Source organism: Lissotriton helveticus, chromosome 11, assembly GCF_964261635.1.
Source record: "Lissotriton helveticus chromosome 11, aLisHel1.1, whole genome shotgun sequence".
Lineage (NCBI taxonomy): Eukaryota > Metazoa > Chordata > Amphibia > Caudata > Salamandridae > Lissotriton > Lissotriton helveticus.
Genome location: NC_136072.1, coordinates 767,416,075 through 767,432,655, shown reverse-complemented (window position 1 = coordinate 767,432,655; position 16,581 = coordinate 767,416,075). Strand labels below are relative to the sequence as shown.

Here is a 16,581-nt window from a genome sequence, read left to right as displayed (position 1 = left end):
GATTGTTGTGCTGCCTGTATTTCGCTTGGGGCCTATATGGTTGCCCTTAGTGGTTTGGTAATTCCTATTATTGATATTGAGGCATAGATTATCAGGCTGCCCGATCGTTGCCGAATCTTGCCCCCCTCTGTGCGGGGACTAGTTGGGACGTGAACCCTTGTAGTTCTATAGCTTGTTCCTGCCAGGTTTCTTGGAGTAGTGAGATCAAAGGCCTGCAGGTAGTCTAAACGCTGTGGGTCCTGTGCTTTACTGCCCAGGCTGTTGATGTTCCAAATGCACATGCTGGTCAATCTTGGCCCTTTCGGAAAGGGCTGGTGTGGGATATTGTATCTCTTTGGGTGTGATTGACATTGATTGTTCACGATAGGTGGCTCCAGTTCTTGTCGCCTGCTTCTGACTTTGGCTTGTAGGGTTCATGCCTCCCCCCTTGGGATATTGTTTCCATATTTGTTCACCGGGGAGCTGCTTCATGCTCCTTTTAGTATTGATTTGGTGGTGTGTTGTTCATGTGTTTCCAATTAACAAGGGGTTGGGTAGCTGGGCTTGTTGTGGGGATATGGCCTTATCCCCCATTGTTGAAATGCATTTGCTTCTTTCATGACCTTGTTGGCTGTCTCATTTGTTATCCAGGTAGTTTTGGTTGCCTCCGGGCCCTGCCTATTGTCAACCTGGAATAACTCAATTAATAATAGATCAGTTGAGCGCAGATTGTCCCAGCTTTTAATTGTTTCGAGAAGTCGCAGTATGTTTCCCCTGTTTAGAACTCTTGATTTGCACTCTGGCAAAAATATTATGATGTTGATTGCTCCTAAGTCATTAGCTGGCTCATTCCATAATTGAGTTAATGCGAGTTGTTAGCGATTGAGGAGGGAATTGGGGGTACAGATTTTGGGGGGAGTAATGGCTGACTGCTAGTTGGGTTGTTTTTAGTTTGAAGGGGCTTTATTGGTCTATTTTGGGCTGAGGCTGTGGGTGAGCCTGATGTGGTGGTTGCCAGGTTTACAATTGGCCAATTGTTGTTGCCAAGGGGGTTCGCCTTTGAAGAACATTTACTTCTGCCCTTGTTTTGGTGTTCACGTCTTGCTCAGTTTGGGTCTGGGTTGTGTTTGGGGGGTTGGGGGGGTAAGTGAGTGTTCTACAGTCATGGTAGCGCTTGTGCTCCTTGGTGCTTGTGATCTTCTCCTTGTTGCCCTTCCAGGGGCATTGTTTAGATTCTTGGCAACTGATGCCACAGTGGGTTGTCCTGCCTTCTTTGAATGGTGTAGCATTTGAAGCGTGATCCCTTTTCCAGAATTTGTTGGGGTGTCTGATTGCTGTGGGGTTACCAGATAATATATCTCTCCTTTAGGTACAGCAGTGCTCCTGTGGGGGTGCCTGTCCTGGAGTAGCTGATGGTCTCTATCTTCTTGTTTCTGCCTTTTCTTTGTTTGTGGTGGGCTTGTGCATTGTTGGGAACTGAGTTGCCGGTCTTTTCTTGAGTTGGAGTGAGAGAAGTGTGCGTCTGTTCTGCGTGGTTTGGGGCCGTAAGGTGGTCCCTCTTGTGTTGGGCCATGTCAGGCCCCGTGTCCTGGCCTGTTGCCCCTTCCTCTGGTTCCTTATTTGCGTTAGTGATGTTAAGAGTGCTCTTTGGTTTAGTGTTCGATTTTAAGTCTGTTAGTAGGCATCCCAGCATGGTGGCTAATTTCTCCAGTATTGGTGCACTCAAGTCATGTAGTTAGAGTGGCTTGGGCGGCTGCTTGCCCTAGTTTTATCAGACCATTAAGGTCTACAAGCTTATCGTCTATCCCTGAGATGAAGTCTGCTACGGTGTGAGGAACCGTAAGCTGCATGTCCAGCTTATCTGATTGGTATTTTAGGGCGGTAACAGAGACGGAGGCTGCATAGTCTTGAGTAGGGTTGCCCAGATGGTATCTGTAGGGTAAATTATTTCTAAACTGTTTTTGCTGGCTCGTGCCGCTTGGTTGAGGCCAGGGGTGGGTTTTGTGTGTAAGAGGCTACTGGTTTCTCCCATTCCTGGGGTGCGAGATATGACCAATCGCACGCAGTTTGTTCCCTGCAAATCTTTGTTTTGTTGGTAAGAGAGGGACCGTTGGTAGGGTTGTACACTAATGGAAAGCAAGCTGTCTGAGCGATGTTGGCTGATGCATTTCCTGGCTTTAGGGTAGAGCTATTTTTGGGTTGTGGTGTGTTGAATGCATTCTGCCCGATCTCTGAAGAATGTATGGGGGATTTTTTTGGGGGGCGGGGGTTGCTTGAGCCATTGTCCGTTGCTGTGTTTGGGCATGTTCGGTGATCCAGGGAGCGTGTGGGCATTACTTCCTGTTAATGTTGTGATTCGTTACAATGAGGGGTGTCCTTATTGGTCAGAGTGCCTCTTCTTTACCGGTCCCAGGTGTTTTGACAGTGATCGCCCCCCTAGGTCTCTGTTTGCATCTGTCCCTTCATTTCTATTTGACGTTGTTGTGTCCTTAACAGACGAGTTGTCTGCCGCAGTTTGATCCCCAGCTGGGGGTGGGGGTGGTACGCATGGGCCCACCGGTTGTAGGCGGGTTTGGAGTCCCTTGATTTCCATGTTGTTCGAGTAAATTGGTGTGCCGAGATCCTTCAAGAACCTACATTTGGTGTAGATGTTTAGTTTGTGTGTGCATAGGTTTGCTTTCAGAATCGTACCATCGATGTTTATGAACTCTTCTGTTTCCCTTTGCTTTGATTCCTTGCGTACTAAGCTGTTTTTTGGTGGTCGCCTTATTGTAGTTGTCCTACGTATCGTTGCTACTGTTGTTGAGGTCTTTGTTGGTGGCTGTGGTTCTTGTGTTGTGGCTGGTGCGGGCTGTTCTTTTGGTTTTTTTGGGCCTTGTAAGGGTCCTTCTCAATTTTCCTAATCTCATTCTCGAGATGTTGTCGCCTTGCTAGTGTCTTGTTGAATTGCTTGATTACTGTTGTATTTCCAATGGATTCTATGCACGTTTCTGGGTGCGCTCTTTTGGTGGGTAGTATAGGGGGTCCGACTTCTAGCAATGTCCCCTGCCAATGTCTCCTACCAGCCTGAGTCCCAGCCTTCAGCTGAATCCCTGGCCGAACGGCTTGTTGAGGATTGATGATGCTCAGATGGTTCCCCGGCTTTCCTTTCATCAGTTTGCTACCGGCCGGCTGTTGGCCCTGCCTAAGGTGTGCTGGAGCATTCTGGGTGTTGCTGCTGCTGTTATGTTTTGCTGCCTGCTGAAAGAATGAATGGAACACATTTATTATAGCGCAAAATGGCTACTCAGAAACAGTGTCCCGACGCTGACAGATAAGAAGTTGGGGCAAACCATAAAGCGGCATAAAAGCACTGCTAATTTTTTAAAAGACATGTTTTCAGATGTTTCTTAAAAACTGAAATGCCGCGTAAGGCGACTGGGAGCCTGTTCCAGGCCTTGGCCCCGAAGAAACCAAAGGATCTGCCACCCATCCTGGCTTACGTACTTTAGGAGTACAAGCGTGGTAGGAGGAAGATCATCTTAGAGAGCCCGTCGGGTCTACTGAATTACTCTTCTACTAAGATAGCCAGCTCCTTTCCTGTTGAAGGCCTTAAAAAAACAATAAGAGCTTTAAATGTGATCTCTCCTTCAGTCTCAGCCAGTGAAGTGATTTCAGAAGGCGGGACATTGAAGACCTTGGTTTGGGTTGGTGGATCGCCCTGGCTGCGGCATTTTTTACTACCTGTAAGCGCTGTACAAGGTAACAGGAAGGCCCAGATACAGAAGATTTGTGTAGTCCATTCTAGATGTTCCCATGGCCTGGACCACTATTTTCCTAGCCTCTAGTGTCAGCAGAGGGAGGAATTTCTTCAACATACGCAGAATGCCGAAGCAGGTGCCGAAGCAGGTGCCCACTAATGCTTGAACCTGGGACTTCATGGACAAGGTATTATCCACCAACACTCCGAGGTTTTGTACAACAGCCTGCTCAGTATGCGGTGGCGAAAATTCTTTAGGCCACCAGGCGTTCCAGTTACTGACAGCAGGTTGGCCAAAGAAAAACATCTCTGATTTATCCAAGTTGCATTTGAGCTGATTCGCCATAAGCCACTGAAAAACCGTCGAGAGACAGACCCTGATACTAACACTGTTGAAGTCTGATTCTTCTTTCGCAGGTGAATATCAGTTGCGTATCATCCGCATAGGATATGATCTTTGCACCATGTGTCTCCGCTATGTGCGCTAGGGGGGACAGCTGCCAGCTGTCTTCTATTTTTTGGGGAAATCCTGGGTTTTTGATGATTTAGCTGTGTTGCAGTTTTAGTAAATAAAGCTGATTTGAGCTCTTTGAGCTATTGTTTTTTTCCTTTTCAGGGATATTACCCCCGGGTCTCTTGTGCCCCTGTGCAAAGTTTTTTCCTCAGACCCCCCTTTTGTGTATGCCTGTTTTTGTCCCTGTTTAGGCCCTCCCCATTTTGCCCTCCCACTTGGAGGGTAAAGAAGGTAGAGATCGGGAGGCATGGTGAGGCGACCACTGAGGAGTTGTTGCAGGGCAGAGCAAAAGTGAGGTTGCAATGGCGGTTTTCCTGTGGGAGGGGGACAGGCCGTGCCAGCCTACCGCTGGCTGCCTCTGTTCCGCCCGGTGACCTCCACGGCTCTGAGCCTTATCTTCTGTGCTGTTTCTGGGCTTTGACGCTACCTTCCCTGCTGTCCTTGCCCTCCGGCTCAGTGGCGCTGGGTGACTGGTCAATCGGTAGGTCGGCAGCAAGACCCTTACCTCAAGCAGGATGATGGGAGCCACAGGGGTGTGAGGGGAGCTGTGGCTAGTGCAGCGATGCGAGAGCAGGCTCTCGAGATGGAAGTGGAACTGCCGCTACTGCTCCTCACGCCATGCTGCTGCTGCTGCTGTCGCTGACTTGTGTCTCGCACTAGGTTCCGTTTCCTAAGTTACTACCCCTGACGAGGCGTTGAAGCGCTTTTTCGGCGAGTAGCACGCTACTCCGGGACCCATAGAGGATTAGTGTTGAATTAGTATAGTGAAACATGCAAGTACATTTTAAGTGGTGGTTAGGTTAGATGGATTTGGAATGATAGCAGAAGGATAGAGGAGGACAAAGTACTCCACACAACCAGGACGTCAAATATAAACAAAGACTGGCCTGGGTTGTCCAAAAACGCTAAAGGTTAGCTGCTTTTTTGCTCCTGGGTGACGTCCGCGCTGCAAGGACCCTGATACATGTTCTTTTTTCTCGGAGTATGGGAGACTCCACCAACTTTCCGTGCACAAACTCCTGTATAGAAATGCTCTCTTGGACGAGACAGAATGCTTTTAACAGTTCATAACAATGCTTCATAAATATTTCTCATAAAATGTTTTACAATTCCTTTGAGTCCACTGCTGTTGCCCAACCAGAAGGCTTTTCAAGAAGTGCGAAGGTCATACTTTCCATCCATCGACAAGGTGAAAGAGTAACCAGAAATGTATTCATGTTCAAATGGATAATAATGAACTTCAAGACATTGGGCCCCCGAGGGGCCCATCGAGTGAGACACAAATGATACTCACCGTTGAAGAAGCCCATCGAATATTGAAGCCTTAACATCTCCTTCCCCAGCCTCACCGGTAGTCTCTTCCTTCGGAAGTACCATGACAGCTATTGACCCTCAATGGGCAAAGACCTGAACACTAAAATCTTTAGCAGCTCAATTAAGGTCCATTACAGATCTTGTTGCACTACGAACTGTATTGAAATTAGTTACTCAGGAGACCGATTTGTATATAGAGTTGGTTATTGTTTATTCTAGTTAGGAAAGCATGTTAAGGAGGGCACACCATAGACATTGAACATCATGAGTGGACTTAATTACTTGCATGTGATGCCACTCCTGGCTTAACTGTGCCGGTGTGGGACAATAAAGGAGACTTTGCTTGTATGCTTGCTTTAGTGGCAGTTCCGTGCTAACTGCATTTGTCTGCTGCTGTGTGCAGCAACTCCAAAGTAGCCAACTGGAAGCGCAGGCTCATGTGTGACACCAGTATATGACTGAGACTACCCACTACTATTATAGCAGCTCTGGTGATAAGTGTTCGTGTTGGTATATTTTCTAGAAGGAAGCCGTATTGAGATTGCTAATGCTTATTTAGTCATTAACCAAATAACAACAGAATGCCAGTACTGATAACCAATTCGCCTCTTAATAACAGCACATTGAAATAAAACAATGTGACCACAGGATCTCAGTTTCCATATGAGTTAATCAAAGTTTATTTTTCGACATAATGCCTTCTTTGATTTCATGAATTTAATTGAAAAGCATTAAAAACATTCTTTTCTCCACACTCGCACTGATTCTTCTTTTTGACATACCTGCACCCACTGTCAATTCACTTTCATACACACTCTATCCAGTCATTACCAACATACTTTCAAAATCATCCACTAATCCCATTCAACACACATTCCAGCAACCTACCACCCAACCCACTTTGAACAAATACAAAACAATACAAAATTTGAAAATGCAATTACAACACAGGCCAAAGACAAATAAATTCAAACATATACACAATTTTGTTTAATTTTAAACATATGTACACGCAATTGGCCATATACAGGTTGACGCGTTTCGTACCCCCCAACAAGTCACTAGATCAGCCGATCTAAGCTTCAGAAAACAACATACTCTTTATTGTGGCTAGCCGACGTGCACTGCACCAAGTGCAATCACCACTGCATTGTGTGCGAGGTGTTATTACTCCTCTAGGTGTCCTGCCTTATATCCACTGGACTGCCCATGGACTTGGAGATGAAGTCTGTTGGTTCGTTCGTGTCCTGTTTCCTTTAGACACAAGTCCCCCGCTGTGTAGTCTCTTCGTGGGTCACCAGAAAAGTTTGGCCAGTCCAGTGGATATAAGGCAGTACACTTAGAGGAGTAATACTGGATAGTGTGTGTATGAAAGTGAATTGCCAGTGGGTGCAGTTATGTCGAAAAGAAGAATCCGTGTGAGTGTGGAGAAAATAATGTTTTTAATGCTTTTCAATTAAATTCATGAAATCATAGAAGTGATTATGTCGAAAAATCAACTTTGATTAACTCATATGGAAACAGAGGTACTGTGGTTACATTGTTTTATTTCAATGTGCTGTTATTAAGAGGTGAATTGGTTATCAGTACTGGCATTTTGTTGTTCATTGGTATTTTGTCTTTAAGTCATGGTTTCCTTGGGAACCTATTTTCCATCTGTCACTGGGAGTTGGGTCATCCCTTGGCTACTATTATGCGAGAATCACAGCGGAGGTACAATCACAGAATTCCAGTGGCACTGCCAATAGGCAGTGAAACTACTACCAGTCCATAGATATTGTCATACAGAATTACCAAAAGCCTACAGATTCGATTCTAATAAGATGATCCTATCAAACGTTACTGAATGAGCGTATTAATACATGTTTTGCATTGGAAACAGTTTCTAGAGGTATGCATCCAAGAATCAAGTTTCATCTTGGGTGCAGGTGTTAAAAAGATTTACCCGGGAAACTCCGTATTTGCACTTTGTACAATTGAGCAAAACTTGCTTAGACATATTTGTCAAAGTGATAATGTATGACAAGATTAGAACAATTTTTTTCTCTTTAAGCAGAGTACACTGAACTGTGACCTCATAAACAATATTCTGCTATTCCAGAGGGAAAAACACAAGGGGACATTTTAATAATAGGGCGCACTGTGCCTCTTGGCGCCGTGGCACACCTTCAAGTTAGTGCACAGGGCGCAAAAGTTGCTGCTGCTAAGGCAGTGGTAACCTCTAGGTTGCCTTGGGTGTTGCGCATTAGTATAGACGGAGTGACTGCTTGAGACAGGCGCTCGATCTTTATTCTGTTTCCTTCAAAGCTGGGAAAGAGATCATCCTGTAGGCAGGTGGAGTGAAAGTGTGTCCCACCTTGCCCTACCATTTTGTGGTGCACAATCAGCACGCCTCCATAACATACCTGTATCCATAATATGACGCGGGCATAGAGGCAATGTATTTCCCTCACTTGCATGTGGCCACACCTAACGCCGATGAGGAACCGCGATCTTAAGATGGAGCTGGCACTACATGTACGCCGGTACTATCTGTACTACAGAAGGAGCAGTGGAAGCTTCAGCCTCTCTTTCTGTAATACTATAACTACAATGCCCTGGGGTGCACATGCATAGCCCCAGATGTCCAGAGCAGCACAAAGGACAAGGCATACACTGCAACACGATGGACGTCCCCAGAGAAGCTATTTCTTCACTTAACTCAAAGGTGAGTACATTCACAAGGTAGGGGAGAGAGCAAAGAATATTGCTGTCTTAAACAGCACTGTTACCCCCATCAGCTATGCATCACTAAGTCTAAACCTGACCATATCAGGCTTTACCAGGCACTGAAGACAGTCTCGCCTGTAATCTGTCCCCTAAGCTGAAGAGTTGCACAAAAGACCTTGAATGTATTATTACCACCCTTCATTCCAAGCCCTTCCCCCAGGAGGACTTCGTTACTTTGAAAGAATGCAATGCAATGCATAATGTGGATTAGCTTGGCATTCATCATCAGCCATTGCCATATAATTTGTTGCAGTGAATGCATTTTTCAATAGTTGGTGCAGAAATTCCTATTTTAACTGGTGGGCACTTCGAAGATATGAATACCATGGAGTAATGGTTCCCACTGCTGAGGTTTGTGTACACAGGTAAGGCCTCAGCAGGAATCCTTCCTTTCTTTTGAAGCCAATAACGTGTATGATTGATGCAGGTAATAATAACCCTTTTTGTTCGACTGTTAGCTGATAACTCCGTATGTAGAGCTTGCTATGTAAAATGTTTTATAAATAAATATTAAAGTCTGTGTAAGGTCCCACTGTCTTTCTACCCATCTAGTCCACATTTAACTTTGATAAACCTGTACTGTACACCATTTCTTTTTGCATTAATAGAACTGTCTGGAGGTGCTGAGCTTGAAAGGATGACTGAAAGAAGCATGTCCTGATCTACTTGCCGGTAGGAATACATCTACATTATATTCAGTTGCACTTTGAAATAAATGGCAGAAGTATCATCTGCATGTCATAGGCTGACTTCGTAGACCTAAATCTGGCCGCAGTCCTTGGCTCACGCATGCATCAAGTGTAACAAAGAAATTCATATAGTATAACAAAACAGAAGAACAATGTGATATTTTCAGATCTTTGTCTTTAATTCTTCCCTCTCCCTTGAGCACCGCAACTGATTACACTTTTTTTTTTAAAACAACTGATACAAAATTATGAGCTACTGGGATTCTCTAGTTCCAATTCACTCCATTAGAACATTAACCCATGACTTCGTAGACATGACCAAATCACCTCACCGTTCTGTCTAATATTGTTCGTGGGTTTAGACTTTGAGAAATGTACATGATTCTGTCTGGATTTTTTCCACTGATCACTCTTTAAGGGATCATGGCCAACAAAGCAAGAGGTGATGCAGACAGGGATTGTTCTTAAGGAACTCTGTATGAATGCATAGACTGATTTTGCAGGACTGTAGCCATGGTTTTAAAGTGGCTTTGGAGTGTCTCATCACCTGCTTTTGGAGGTTTGTAATGAAAGATGGCAGGTGGTTAAAAGAAAATATTTTTCCCTCAAAGAAGTCCTTCAATCTACTTACCTCTCCTGTTTCTTGGACTAGAAATGTAAACATTGTCAATGCAGATTATACCTTTAATGCCCCCTTACTAGGATTACCATCCAGAATCCTCTACCACTTCTTCTAAATCCTCACCGCTGACCATGATGAGGCTGCCTCTTCTCCTTCACAAGAAAAATCTACCAGTCTAAGGTACAAAACGATAAATATTTTTCTAAAGCAGTCCGGTTTTAGAAACACTTAGAGCCCTGAAAAGGAGGTGATGAAAAAAATTGCACCCATAACTCGCTAGAAATGTGTTGTTTTCATAACTGGGGATACGAATCAGCAATGCCTAGAGCTACAAAAGCATCCTTATTTATGTTTGTGGAATTTATAGATCTTAAACCTTCATCCTTGGGTATTTTGACACTTTAGTTTAAAAAGAGGTGACTGACTCGACAAATTTGTCTACATAATCCTGGAAAGAGCCACGTTCCGTTCCTGAATCTTGGAACACATATCAAAACTGCCTTGGCTCAGCATAGGCATTCATTGGGCGTTATAAAGAAAATCTTTTGGAAAAGGGGTATGTTTAGATACATATAGTGCTTTATGAACTAAACATAATACTTCAAAAGTGGTCCTTTGTTGGACTGGACATCAGTGAAGGGCCTTCAGTCCTGTCGAGATTGAGTCAAACTTTCTTTGAGTCAGACTTCCAGTCCTAAATTAGAGAAATTGATAATTCTTTCAACCACGTTTTTGGGTCTATCAATATGGGACTAAAGCTGCCCTTACCAAACTATTGGCTATATCAATAAAGCCTTCTGACAACATATTGTCCTTTTACAGTATCCTCATTGCAAAACTCGTATCTACCTGGTGCCTTTGAACTACTTCTTAATCATATGACAGTGCACTAGCACTCCGTAGACCTTACTGTGCCCACCAATATATGTTAGTACCAATCTCTTTCGACAGTCTTCACAAAATAACAAACTAAAACTGGCTTTACTGGTGGATGTCTAACATATATATGTCAGTGATACCCATGTCTGCCTGGGTCTGGAAAGCAGTTGTTAAGCAAATAATTGCCTTTTACATTTGCAGCAATGGATGGCTAATAATGAAAAACTTCCTAGCTATCGTAAAGGAAAGTTTCAATGTTATTAAGGACGTGGAGGCGAGGATTAGGCTGTTCTTTCTTTACTTTTATTACTCCTGCAGCCTTTAATAAAACGCAACAAAACTACATTTCTCATGAGCCCATGGGAAAAATGGAGATAGAAAAAAGTTCAACATATTGTCCAATCCTGGGCTAGGATGGCCTGTGACCTTTCCCTGAGGACGCTTTATCCTCCTCTTTCTTCGTGCGACCGCAGCTTGACAGTCTTCAAATTATTCCTGTTTATTGGCATCTGAACCTGGGTCAAACAAGGAAAATGGGATTGAGATGCCGTAATATGGAACAACTTGAACATATTTTCAATAACTACGATTCCACAAGAAGCATAGAACCAGAAACATGAATGCTTTAGCAATCTCAAGAAGAACACGAAAATAAGTTACTCACCACACGAACGAGGATGTTCTGGGAGGGTTTCGCAATCGGGTGGGCGAATCCTCGCCTCCACGTCCTTAATAGAATTGAAACTTTCCTTTACGATAGCTAGGACATTTTTCATTCTATGTCAAGACCGAAGGCTTTGGATTAGGCTAGTTTAAAGCTTATCTACCACCAGAAACGCCAGTGAGGGCACTGGTTTGAAGTAAAATCTCTTGAAGATGGAGTCTGACGACCAGTCCGCGGCATTAAGGAAATCTTCCAGCCACGCTCTCACAGAAAAAGCCTTCAATACCATTGCACCCCGGACCGAATGAGCTCCAAAGAGAGAGGTGTCTATTCCTGCACCCTGCATAACCCAGCAAACTCATCTGTCACTCACAGGGGAGGAGACCGCCCGGGTGGTTTAGTAAGGGCCATAAACAATTGTTTGACGTCCTTAGGGCGTATATCGACGGTCGCTACTTTGTAGGCTGTCAATGCTCTGACCACACATAACTTTGGGCCATCAGAAAGGCGGGATAAGACACTGACCTTGAATTAAACTTTGTCCTCCTGGAAATGTGAAACAACCCCCTCCGGAGTGAATATTCGGCCCATAAGGTCTAAGGCACATACATCAGAAACTCTGCGGCAAGATATCAGACATAATATTTCACCAATTTCGCGGACATCTGTTTTCTAGAAAGATACTTATTCGATGGCCAAGATCTAAACAGGTTCAGGACTTTGACATCCCAAAGGGTAGTGTACCGAGGTTCTGGTGGCCTAGGAAGGTATTAACTGATTTGTAGGCCAAACCTTTCGCCAGAGAAGCAAAAAAATTAAGTTCATAGACAAGGTCCGCCCCCATTAGATCAACTTGTTGTCGAAGACACCAACTTCCCCCATCTAGACCAGGCGGAGTGGTACCTCTTGTTAGTGCTCTCTGCCCAGGATTTTGCGAGTAATGCGGCATCTTCCTCCGAAAGACCTGGCACTGTCCAACGTTGCCTGTAACCCGCCAGGCCATCAGTTGAAGGCCTACCGCGAGTAGGAGGTGATGGGGATTCCCCTGTGGATCTCTTAGGAGATCCCGAAACTAGGGTAGACGGATTGGAAAATCCCAAGAAAGTTCCATGGGAATTGGAAACCAAGCTTGTGATCTCCATATCGGGGGGACCATTACCAGATCCGCTAGTTGTCTTCTCATCTGTGATTTCACCCTCATTATCATTGCAAAGGGTGGAAAAACATAGCCCTGCTCCATACTCCAGTTGTACAGGAACGCATCTGTCGCTAAGGCTTTTGGATCCGGGCGCCAGCTGTAATAACTCTGCAATTGGGTGTCCAGTCGAGAGGCAAAGAGGTCTATCGAGAAGGGACCCCAGAGGGATTGGAGTTTATGAAATACTCCCGGATGTAGTCGCCATAGGCTTGTGTCCTTCCAATAGCAGGAGCACCAATCCGCAACCCGATTGGATGTCCCCGTAAGGTGCTACGCCGAAAGGGAAATCTGATTGGATAGTCAGTACATCCCGAGGTCTCATGCTAGATCCAACAATGCCCTGGATCTTGTCCCCCCTAAATGGTTGATGTAGCGTATCGCTCCTACGTTGTCCATTTTGAGAAGGACACAACATTGGACCTTGTCCTTGGTCCAGCATTTTACCACGAAAGAGCCCGCCACCACCTCTAAGCAGTTGATATGACGGTCTTGCTTTGCGTAGGATGATTTTCCTCCAGTAGAAATAGCCCCGCAGCGGGCGCCCCAGCCTGAACCTCTTGCGTCGGACTCTGTCATTAAGTAGGGTTGCAGCTGGAAGATCGCCCGGCCATTCCATGCCTCCATGCGCGAGATCCACCAACGCAGCTCCGTTTTGGCTTCCTCCGAGAGGGGAATGAACTGGGAGTAAGTAAGGTCCCTGCGAAGATGTGGAGCTTTGAGCCGCTGAAGGCCCCTGTAGTGCAGGGGGCCTTGAAATATGGCCTGAATGGACGATGACAAGAGGCCCACTACCCTTGCAAGTTGGCGAAGAGATATTGTGGGCTTGGCTAGAGTGCTTTGCAGCTCGTGCCTGATATTTGCTAGTTTGCGACAAGGAAGACTTAGAGTAGCCTCGACCGAGTCCACTAGAAAACTCAAGAATTGCATCTTCTGAGCAGGTATGAGATCTGATTTGGAATTGTTGATCACAAACCCCAGGGACTCTAAGAGATTGACCGTCTGTTATAGTTGGGCCAACAGGCCCTGGGCGCATTGATTCATCAAGAGGATGTTGTCCAAATGAACAATCATCCTTATCCCCTCCGATCTGAGGCGCTCCACCACCCGTTTCATTAGCTTGGTGGAGCACCATGGAGCGGAGGACAGACCGAAAGGAAGGGACGTAAATTTGAATGTCTGCGAGTTCTGTTGGAATTGAAGAAAATGGGATTGAGAGGTATGCATCCTTGAGGTCCAGGCGGACCATTCAATCCCCGGTTTGGAGGAGATCCCTGAGGAGGTGGATGCCCTCCATCATGAAGTGGCGATAGATTAACCACCCGTTGAAAACTTTGAGATTTATTACAGGCTGGTTGCCCCCATCCAGTTTCACCACCATGAAGATGTTGCTGAGGAAGCCCCGGGGGTGAGGAGTCGAAAAGACAACTGCTCCCTTCCTCAAAAGATCTCTTTGTCTATCAGATCCCTCTGCTCCCCGGAAAAAGAGATCAGCCTTGGGTGAACAAGCTGGGTAGGCTGCTTGATATACTCTATCTGAAAGCCTTGCACTGTCTGCAACATCCAGGCATCTGAGGTTAAAGAAGCCCAATTGTGGTAGAAAAACTGTAGCCTGCCCCCTACTACTACATGCACTGAACTCTGAACGGTCACCTTATTGGCTATTGTACCGCTATTTCCTCTTCCTCCTCTTCGGCGTTGCTGTGGTCTAGCAAGGTAGAAATTAACTTGTTGGTGTCTTGCCACTGTCCTCGGAGAGGTTCTGTCGACTTGAAGGAGGCGTGATTGTAAGGACGGAACCGGCTGCCCCAAAAACACACGGTGGAAAGACACGTTTAATAGAGGACTGGGTCTTGTCCAGGGAATTGAATGTGTTAACAAAAGGATCCCCGAAAAAGATTTCCCCCGCGACAGGTTCAGCCTGCGATGTGGCCAATTCTTCCAGCTTAGGGTCAATTTTAATTAATCGGGATCTAAGGCGCTCCGTGGAAATGGCTGCATTAGCGTTTCTCAGGAATATGGCTGCCATCTGGGCCTAACTGGAGAGCGTTTCGGGGAGAGATGAGTGTGCCCGAGGCCTTGGCGTCTTCCGCCATGTCCAGGATTTTGGCTAAGGGACCAGCCGTGTCCAGGAGTTTATCCTGGCACAACCTCCAGGAACAATCCATGGCTTTTTTAGGATCGCTAATGAATTTCGCCAGGAAGGTGGCCTTTTTTGGGTCCACCTCAGGGGTGAGGGCGACCTTTTCCTCTAGGGCTGGTCTCGGGCATTCTGCCTTTGGACAGCTTCTAACCAATGGTTTGCGAAGCCTAGATACCATATATTTAGCCACTTTAGGGGCCGGAACACACTCCGCTGACCGGGGATGAAGTAGGTCGTCCGGATTTAGCATGTCACTGCTTACATCCGGCTCTACAGGTTGTTCTGGCCTCGCCGGGCGCCATGGCCTGCCCGAGTCACCATCCCCATCAGAAGTCTGAGGGGACTCATGATCCGCTGCAGTTAGTGTTTGGGAAAACCTGAGGGCCCCGCCAGGTCTTCCAAGGGCTGGGGAGCAATTAGAGGGTGAGAAAGGGGTTGGAATCCATAAAAGCCTTTCTTAAGCGCTCAAACTCATCAGTGTCCACCCCGCGTCATCGACACATTTCCTCTTGGTGTCAGGGGCGGAGGTGGAGGGTTCCCCTGGAGGTAAGGGGTTTTGTGTCCCCGATTGGTCTTCCCTGGAGTCCAGGGGTATCAGGCACTGTTCGTGTAACTGCTTATCTTCCTCTCCAAGCTCGCCAATGCCAATTACACCGCCATAACCTGACAAAAGTTATCATCTATAGGTAGGTATGTGACTTCCTCCTCCTCTTCATAATATTGGTCTTCAAAATCCTTCATTGTTCAAGGATTTGGACCAAGTTTTAAATGTTAAGGGGTTATTAATAGGGGATTTCCCTGTAAAATGGAAATGGAAACCACCCTCAATGTATAAGTAAAAATAATACTGGGACTGTAGCTCCCTTTTTATACTGAGGGTTAATATGCCTGGGCAGGTCCCCTGTAATCCATCTCTGTCTAGCAATGTATCTTCCCTCGCGTGTTTACCAAAGAGATAATTGGCCTCACACAGAAACGCTGCAGAGCGAAGCTCACCGCGTGAAACTGAGGCAATGAGACTTGCCGGCCGCGGCGTGCGCGTGTGGGGGCGGGGGGAAATTACGCACCAAGTGCGCTGAGGAGAAAGAACGCAGTCCCCCAGCCGCGGGAGGGACGCACAGCGTCAGAGCCTGCCGAGAAATGAAGACAGCGTAAGGAGAGAGAGAGAGGCACATTGAGAAGTTGTTGGTAAACCTTCTGGGCGCTGAAGTCTTCTCCAACATGTTTGTTGTGGAGAGCCCTAACCGTTCCTTAGGGCCCCGTCCGCCGCCGGGAGCCCTGCTGCGCCCGATCATAGCCAAACTGTTAAATTACTGGGACAGAGACGCTGACTTGAGGACAGCGAGGGACAAACCAACAATTGCTGGCATATGAAGGATCGACCATCTCACTCTATCCGGATTTCACCCGCCCGAGTGCAGGAGGCACGTAGACAATTTGCACCAATGAAAAAGCAACTGCATGAACTAGGCCTGGAGTACACCATGCTGTACCCGGCCAAACTGCGAGTGAACAAACAAGGTCGCTCCCACATATTTACTGACCCAAGTGCCCTACAGAAGGCACTGAAAGACTGGTCCAGAGAACAGCGACCGAGCCCAGAACGGCTACTTCTGGATGAGGCGGCTGGAGCATCGCTCAAGGAGCAGGACTGCGACTCGCTTACTCAAGCTCAACCGATAAGTAACCTGGGGGCAGAGGGGGGAGAAGGGAGTGGTGATGGGATTATACGTGTTGAATAGATGTAGCTGCATCTTATTGCCATTTCTATATACAGGCCAGCGCGACAATTGACTGATAAGGGCTAGTATAAATATGTTGGAGGATAACCTAGGTAATCTATTTCAGTCACAGCGTTAGGCGCAGGGACCGTCCTTCAGGATGCAGAACACTGGTAAAAGAAAATAGGCTAGATTGCTGTGGAACTCTATCTTGCATGGCCGAGAAGTGTTCTACAGTGGGGGCTGTGGCTCTACCAGTCGGTGTGCGGGGGCCGGGACAAGAGAAAGCCTGCATCTGGCTGATTGCTGCACCCAGAGTGACCTCTGCCCACATGTGACTAACACCACAACTG

General features: G+C 46.4%; 1 protein-coding gene across 1 annotated transcript in view; it reads left to right on the top strand.

Moving 5' to 3' along the window:
* The window catches only part of SLC23A2 (solute carrier family 23 member 2), an 876,666-nt gene that overhangs the window by 102,010 nt on the left and 758,075 nt on the right, over positions 1 to 16,581 (top strand). The window contains exon 2 of the mRNA XM_078666639.1: positions 8,924 to 8,987. The gene's annotated coding sequence lies outside the window, so the exon portion shown is untranslated. The remainder of the gene's footprint in view (positions 1 to 8,923; positions 8,988 to 16,581) is intronic.